Source organism: Cynara cardunculus, assembly GCF_001531365.2.
Source record: "Cynara cardunculus var. scolymus isolate 2C chromosome LG 1, CcrdV1, whole genome shotgun sequence".
In the NCBI taxonomy this organism is placed as follows: Eukaryota; Viridiplantae; Streptophyta; class Magnoliopsida; order Asterales; family Asteraceae; genus Cynara; species Cynara cardunculus.
Genome location: NC_037528.1, coordinates 27,104,201 through 27,113,172, shown reverse-complemented (window position 1 = coordinate 27,113,172; position 8,972 = coordinate 27,104,201).

The window sequence follows — 8,972 nt, the reverse complement described above, 5'->3', positions numbered from 1 at the left end:
GTAGAAACTTGCTTCTTTTTCTGCTTTTATCCTTTCGGATTTTTCAAAATTTAATTTCTCTTTTAATTTCAAGAAATCTTCGGAAAGTTTTATTACCCTTAACTCTAGCTCCGATGGGGCAGAGTTGGTTTCATTGGAGGTAGACTCACATACCTGGTCATCAGAGTTGTAGGCGGATTCTACGTTGGACGTGGCCATTAGACATATGAGTGATTTGTCTTCATCGTCTGATGAAGAATCGGACACCCAATTTTCTTTTTCAGCCATCAAGCTTCGCTCTCTGGAATTATATTTGTATTTGTTCTTGTAATAATCAGCATCCTTTACCAATCGTCCTCGGCATTCTTTGGAGAAATGATCGAGTTTTCCACATCTAAAGCATCGAAGGTCATTCTTCCTTCCATCCTTGTCTTCTTTCCTCTCGTCTCTTTTACCTTCTCTTCTTTCTTCTCTTTCTTCTCTCCCATCTCTTCTATCTTCCCTCTGATGAAATTTGGACGGCTTCCTTTCATATGATGACTGGTACCTTTCCCTTTTGAACTCTTTTCGTTCATAGGGTTTCTTGATGAACTTTCTCTGGAACTGCTTTGTGATCAAGGCCAAAGATTTGGCAAAAGCTTTAATTTCATCATTTGATTCAGAAGTTTCTTCTGAATCAGATTCTGATTCTACTACCAGTGCTTTMTTGCCTTTCTTTTTATATTCTTTGGTAGAAGTCCTTGATTTTTCCTTTTCATCGGCAGCAAGGGCAAGAGGTCCACCAATGGAAACTTTCTTTTTCATTATGTCATTCTCTTGTCCTGCAAGTGTTCCATACAGATCATGAAGTGACCAGCTGTCTAGGTCCTGGTTTGCTTGAAGGGACATAGACAGCTGAGTCCATTCATCACCCAGACTTTTTAGGAATAAAACGTTGTTTTCTTCCTTAGTTCTGGAGATGTCGTTTCGACGACATTGATTGATCAATGTGTTAAAACGATCATACGTCTTCTGTATTGGTTCATCAGGAAGGGCCTTGAAATTAGTATATTCGTTGAGACATTGTGCTCTATGATTTTTTTTTGTTTTTGCTCTTCCTTCCAGTTGGCTTGCCGGTTCATCCCATAGTTCCTTGGATGTGGAACATGCATCGAGAGATTGGAAGATTTCATTGGGTATGGCCATGATAATCAATCGTTTGGCTTTGTTGTCGGTTTCTACTCTTTCCATGTCGTCTTCATCCCAATTCTTCTCATCCTTGGGCATATAGTAGGCAGGAATTTCAGTTGTGGTGTTTGTTCCYGGAACTCTTGGGACAAGAGTTTGTGGGATGTAAGGACCCTCCATTACATATCTCAGGAGGTTCTTGTCCATTCCTTCCAAGAAATTCACCATTTTGATCTTCCATTGAGGATATTCTTCTCGTTGAAGAGTTGGAGGCTTGGTGAGGGAGCCAACGCTATAAGCAKAATTCCAGTTRGCCATTGAGAATTTTGAAGAGAAGGATTTGTGTTTTGACGAGGAAGAAGATCAAAAATTGAGAGATTTTTGTTTGATCGTCTTGATTGGAAAATCAATCAATCGGCTTTGATACCAATTGTTGATCCCACATCTCTTAATAACACTAATAATCTAGTTAATAATAACCAAATTATAGTGATTTAATGAACAAAATGAAGAACACTCAAGAAGAAATTATGAACAATTAAGAACAATCTTGAGCGTCAAAGATTTCACTTTGTATATAAGAAAACGTAAAAGCGACTCTTTTTACAGTAGGCCTAATCACTTATTTATACTAATAAGCTAATAAAAAGATAACTAAGACATTTTAGCTAATCTTTCTATTAACATACAACGTTTATCTAAAATATGGATAAGCTTTAACATCAAAGATAAACTTGAAGTATAGCTGTTGACTTGTCATCTCCAGTTGTCATTCATAATGTGATGAATCATCCTTATCTTTAAATCTTCATCGCATGCTCCTGGATGATTTGCTGGAGAATTCTCTAAGTGTTGATGACCAGAGGATCGATGAGGATGATCTTTCCATCGCATCCCAAGTCATCCATCGGTCCTCGGTTTGTACTCCAGACTTAGCCGTTTTTTGTCTTGATGTCTTCATCGATCTTCTGGTTCTTCATCACTTATTGTTTTTCATTACTTTTTACGTTATGAGTTATGGGGTTTAACATTCATATACTGAGAATTTTGTCTCGTGCTCGTTCTTGTGGGATGGTCCCTCTTTAGGTTTAGAAAGAGTTTTTCTTCGAGAAGGCTTCTTTGGCAGAGGAGGAACCTCGATGATCTTTAACACCTTATTGAATAATTCATTCAGAAGTTCTTCAATATAATAATTGTGCTTGGATTTGGATTTCTGGATAGCCTATTAAATCTCTAGCCATTCGTAGAAGCCATACTAACTGAGGAAGGAAGGATACTCAGTGACAGCATTTTTGTCTTCTCAAAATATGACCATTGAGACTAGCTGAGCACCATCTTTCACACGATCACTGATAGTGACATTTGTAATTTTGTGTGGGCTCATCCTTGTCTCCATATTTTCTCTGCACCAGGAGAGGTCACGATCCTTCAACTTCACCACTCGTTGGTGTTCACGTTCAGCTTCTGCTAACAATTTCGCTTAAGCACCTGAGCGGATCTTTCCTCTTGAATTTCCCTTCTACAAGTGCCTGATCATCTAGAGCATTGGCTAACTCAAAGCTGTCTTTGAGTTGTTGATGTTTCTTCAGCTCTTGTTCAACATGGAATGATTCTTTACGTTTAACTTTGGAAAGGAAATCAAACTCACCACAACAAGAGGTACGAAGAATAACTTTTACTCTGGTTTGGCCGAGCTGACTTACTAGTTGATCCATCCTCAAGTCTTCATCAACTTCTAAATACTCAGGTTGTCTAGAAGACTTCCTGGGTATTAGAGTGTTAACTTCGTCAACATCTTCATCGTCCTCTAAGATTTCAAAAGGCGGGAGATCGATTGAGAGACCAGGAGGGTTTGTTGCAGCGAGACATTGAGAGAAAGGGGTAGAAGTTTCAGTTTCTAAGGAATGATGTACAAACCTGGAGGTGAATGCATCCTCATATGCACTTATTGCCCGTAGAACTATGGCAAGGTTGTCTTTAGCCACTCCTTTGCCTTTATCAATGGAGTGTTGGTTCTCTGATGATTTCTCCGCCTGGGAAGTAGGTTCCGGATCAAGACTCCTTTATCTGGTTATCTTGGGATGGCTTGGATGCAGAAAGTATCATCATCGTCGCCACCAAAATTGGTGCTTGCATCTGGAATTTGAGGTTCATAATCCTCATCATCATCATCGTCTTTAGCACCATCATTTGGAAATGTAGAGGTGAAAGAATGAAGGTCTTCATGGTCAGCAACAGCAGTAACCATGACATCATCATCGTCATTGATGGCATCAGGGATAGATTCCTTGGCATCCTCAGGATGAGGGTTTAGAGCATCAGCATCTTCATTTAGAGCGTCTTCAGTAGTCTCCTCATTAATATCCCTTTGGTCTCGTTAGCTTTCTCCCCTTCTTTGTCATCATCAACATTGGAGCCTAGGAGAAGGAGGCGAGAAGCAAGGTCTTCTAATTTTTGCTAGATGGAGGAGATAGCTTCAGCTTGAAGAAGGTTGAAAGCAACGACCCAGTCCAGCTGTTGATGATCAGCATCTCTGAAGGCATGTTCAGGGATGGGTGCTGGTTGCTGAAAGAGTTGGAAGATTTGTTATAGGAGCTCACCAGCCAAAACTTCATCAGCTTTATTGGAGAATGCAATGACAACTTCAGTGTTGTCTTGAACTTCAGTCTTCATGACTTTCAGCATATCCTTGACTTCACGTACCTCAGCTTGGACAACAGAGAGGCCATTAGTCAGGTCTTCCTTAAAGAGCATTGCCTTGTGCACTTCATCCATTTTACCTAGGATGGTAGCAACAGCAGGCAGCAATAGCTTGGCATCCTCAGCCATGTCATAAGTTTCAACCTTAATGACTGGGGGTTCTTTCTCCAAAGGACCTATAGATTCAAGAGAGCATTGAGCATAAGATAGCTTAGGATTAGTAACAAATAAAGAAATGGATGTTGGTATTGTACTTGAGGGGTCATCAACGTTATCTGAAGAATTAGCACTGGGCATTTCACATGCGTTGTCTTGAGGATCATCAGCAAGTATCTGAGGTGCTTCAAGAGGAGAGACCTCAGGTCCTATGGTGATGGCTTCACCAATAGTAGGAACAACCACCATGGGATCATCAGCATGTGTTACACAGACCAAATAAGGAGGGGAGCAGAAAATGGATGAGAAAATAAGTGGAGGATCAGCAGTGGTGATGCTAATATTCACACATTCAGTGATTTGAGTCACTGAAGTGGTTGGGATAGGAGCCACTTGTACGACAACATCTGAAAAGATAGATGAAGAGATTGTGAGGGTTATAGAAGGCGCCTTAGGAGTAAGCCTTTTTTCAATAGTTGAGACATGTTGGGAGGTCTCAGCTAGATTACTTGGCTTCCCTTTTTGGATTTCTTAGCCTCTTTAAGGGACTAAGAGGGGCATCAGATGGTGTCTTCTTGCGAGAGGATAAGGTTGTAGTGGTCGGGATAGACTGAGGTGGGTTTGCCACAGTCTTAGCCACTTGAGAAGAAGAAGAAGAAGTAGTAGAAGGAGCAGGAGGGTGAGCATTAGCTATTCTCAGCATGGGAGCGAATAGGCCAACGTCTGACGACTTTGTCTTGTGATCAAGAATTCTTAATCCAAGCCAACAGATACGGAGGTCACCTTCAGTGGGGTACCTGGTACAGAGAATCCTGGCAAGGGACAACTTTCTCACACTAACGCTTGTTCAGCTTCAGCACCAGATCATTGAATATCATCTTGGCGAACTTGACGTTGATTTCTCTAGATTGTTGAGCAGCCGATGTTCAGCATTACCCTTGAAGATTGATCTTGTTCTCCATTCTTTCCACCCATGCACTGAATAAAGTGTGAAAACGGGTATTTCCAGACTACAGACATCCTGTTCTTCTCAATCTTCGTCAGCGACTTGTTGAGGTCAGAGGTAGAGTCTTTCTTCAGAGGCCAGTTGTAGCTAATATCATCCAGAATATTGATGATATGGTCAGTGTTTGGTTCTCTAGCATAGGGAATGAACTAGGGAAGAAGAAGAGCAGTTCGCACTGTTAAGAAACCAAAACTTACTTACAGTTGGTCGATCTCACAAACAATCTGGTCAATAGAGTTGCCATTTGTATCTTGCACCGTCTTTACTTCAGCGGTGTACCAGAGCTGCTTCAAAAGGTCCTTCGCCATTATTGGTTCGAAGGTAAGAGCATATCCAAGTACAAAGTTCTTTAAGAACTTAGCAGCATCTACAAATTGAGGTTTGTTTGCAGGTATGTCCAGAAGAGCCACATGGTTGTTTGGCTTGAACGTGATGTCCTCCAAAGCAAAGTCAACACATTTAGCAGTAGCCATTTCTGTTTATGAAAAAAACAAAAAGGAGTAGTGCACAGATTAATGTTAAAAAAGCACTTTGGATGAAAGAAGAACTTTCTTTTATAAAACCAGAAGAAGATTAGGGTTTTCAAGAATATTAGGGTTTTTCAGAAACTAGGTTAAAATCAAGAAGAAGAATGATTTACAACCTGTTGTTTGTATCTAAAAGAAAGAAAGACGTTTTTAAATAACAAACAATGTTTCTTAGAAGATTAACAACCAAAAAGAAAATACAAACATGTTTCTTTAAGAAAAAGAAAAAAACTGGTTCGAGAGGGGTTTTTTAGAGTTCTTGTTTGCACAAAGTTCTTGAGAGAGAGTTTTGTGTAAGCTAAAAGGGAAATACGAGAGGGTAAGTCTGATATTTATAAGTGAGATGAGAGAGAAAGAAGAGAGAGGAAAATGATGCTTCAAAAAGATGTGCAATGAATTTGTTTGCACGTCATCGTATTGTCATTAGGTAGAAAAGAAAATGGACCGCGTGTGTCAGAAGGACGTAAGTGATACCATAAAAATTTTAATGACGTCATAAACATATAACGGTTTATCATCCTTTTTCTTTTAAAACAAAAGTCACTGAATAAGAAAAGTTCAGTGATAGTGTTAAGATTTTTTTAAGACAAAACTCACTGAATAAGAAAAGTTCAGTGATAGTGTTAAGATTTTTTTAAGACAAAACTCACTGAATAAGAAAAGTTCAGTGATAGTGTTAAGATTTTTTTAAGACAAAACTCACTGAATAAGAAAAGTTCGGTGATAGTTTTAAGATTCTTTTAAAACAAAATATCACTGAATAAGAAATTTCAATGATAGTTTTAAGTTTAGAAAAGACAAATATATCTTAAGAGTAAGATATATTTACTGAACGGTTCAGTGATAGAAAAACACACTGAATCATTTCACCTTTAAAACATTTTAATCACTGAATAAGAAACGATTCAGCAATAGTTTTGTTCTAAAAAAAGAAAACTATACCTTAAAGATATATTTACTTAGGAGTTCAGTGATAGAAGGAAACACTGAAACATCTCTTTTAAAACATTTTGATCATTGAATAAGAAAAGACTCACTGATGGTTTTAAGATTTAGAAAATAAGATGAGTATACATACCTTAGAGAGAAAGATATATTTACTCAAGAGTTCAGTGATAGAATAAGAACACTGAATCATTTCACTTATGTATCATTGAGTATTGCTTACAACTGAAGGAACTAATCCTCAACGTTCAGCATTCCAAGTTCGCTGATTAACATATTAAATCTTGTTTCATCAATAAGATTTGTAAACAGCTAATTGGTATTCAGTGGGTACGAAGTGAAGTTTAATATTACCATTCATAACATGAGCTCTGATAAAATAATATCTTATTTCAATATGTTTGGTCTTGGAGTGAAAAACAGTGTTGTGTGCAATTGCAATGGCGCTAGTGCTATCGCAGTAAATAGGGAGTTTTGAGAGTTGAAGATCATAACCGTTGAGTCGGTTTTTCATCCAAATGATTTGGGCACAACAGCTTCTAGCGGCAACAAATTCAGCCTCAGTAGTTGATGTAGACACTGAATTTTGCTTCTTACTTGTCCTGCTCACCAACTTTCCACCTAGAAGCTGACAGCATCTAGTGGTGCTTTTTCTATCAATTTTGCAACCAGCAAAATCACTATCCGCATAACCAATTAGGTCAAAACCTTAGTAGAAATCCTCTAATGGTGATTTTCCTATCATTTCCAAGTTGATCTTTGTTGTTTAATATATAGCATGTACAACGAAAGATATGAAGAAAGTTGAGAGAAGTTTTTCTGCTATGTAAGAGTTTGTAAGTTGTCTTCTTGAATCTCTTGACGATCAGCGATCGGTTCTGAGTAAAACAAGCAGTGCTGACAGCTTCAACCCATAATTAAGTAGGGAGACAAGATTCGTTGAGCATTGATCGAGCGACTTTGATGATTGTTCGATTTCTCCTTTCAGTGACCCCGTTTTGTTGTGGAATTCTCACAGCTAGGAAGTTGTCTGAGATTCCCTTGTTCACAAGAAAGTCATCAATGGTACTATTTTTGAATTCAGTGCCATGATCACTCCTGATAGATCGTACTCTGATGTTGTTCAATATTTCTATGTGCTTCACGAACGAAATGATTTCTTCAGGTGCATCACTCTTGGATCGGAGAAAGAACACCCAAGTGTACTTGGAAAACTCGTCAACAATAACGAGCATATATTTATTTCCAGTTATTGATTGCATGTCGACGGGCCCAAATAAATCCATGTGCAACAGCTGAAGCGGATAAGTCACTGAAGAGAATTGTTTTGACTTAAAGCTAGCGTTTGTCTGTTTTCCTTTTTTACACGTTGAACAAAAAAATTTGTTTGCAAAAGAGTGTTGAGGAAGGCTAGTAACAATATCCTTTTGAGACAGCTCATTCAGTGTCTTGAAGTTGAAATGAGAAAGTCGGTGTGTCATAACCAGTTGATAACTGAAGAGGCTTTACAAAGAAAACTGTTATTCTCAGTAAAGGGAGAATCCATGTTGATGATGTACACGTTCTCAAGATGAGAACCTGTAAAAAAAGCTTGTCATCTTTGTCAAAGATAAAACATGAGTTCTTAAGAAACTTCACTACGAAATCTTTATCACACAGTTGATTGATGCTAAGAAGATTATGATTCACTCTTTCAACATATGCAATACGTTTGAAAGTGGTTGCACCGTTGGTTAATATACCAAAGCCTTTGGTATATCCTTTTCTGTTTCCTCCAAAGGTCACAGAAGGGCCTCTTTCCTCTTTGTAATTTGAGAGCAGGGTTTTATCTCTGGTCATGTGTCTTGAACATTCACTATCTAGATGTCAGATGCTTTTGACTTCCTGCAATAGAAAACAGATTAAGATTGCTTTGGTACCCATTTCTCAATGGGTCCAGCGAAGTTAGAGGCAATACCCACTGATACTGAAAAAGAGTCAGTCAGGGTGTGTTTAGTACGTTGGACAGGGTGGGACAGGACAGGACAGAACACAAATGTCCTATGTTTGGTGTGGCCTTATGTGGGACTCACTAGAACTAGCTAGAACATGGGTGGGACACGCCTGTCCACCCTTACCCGCCTGGAACTAAATAGAACAAGAAATATTTTACCTATCTACCCTCTCAAAACCCTTCTTCGCTTCCACCGTATACTTCAATCAGCGGTATCGATTTCAATCGGCAAAAGAAGTGGGTTGACACAATTAGGACGCAATCACATCGGCTACTTCTGCTTAATCATTCCTTCACTTCTCTTCTCTGTGGCCAACGGAGACGACGGAAGCAACTGTGACGATTGTATTTACAAACCCAGACGACGAGCTCATTTTGGTAATCTGCAGCATTAGGAACTACTTTTGTAAAATTATTGTTAGGATCAAGCGCTTACCCACTACACCAAAAGCAATTGCCTTGGTGAAGGCGCAACCTTATTTCCCTTATAGCGTAGCAG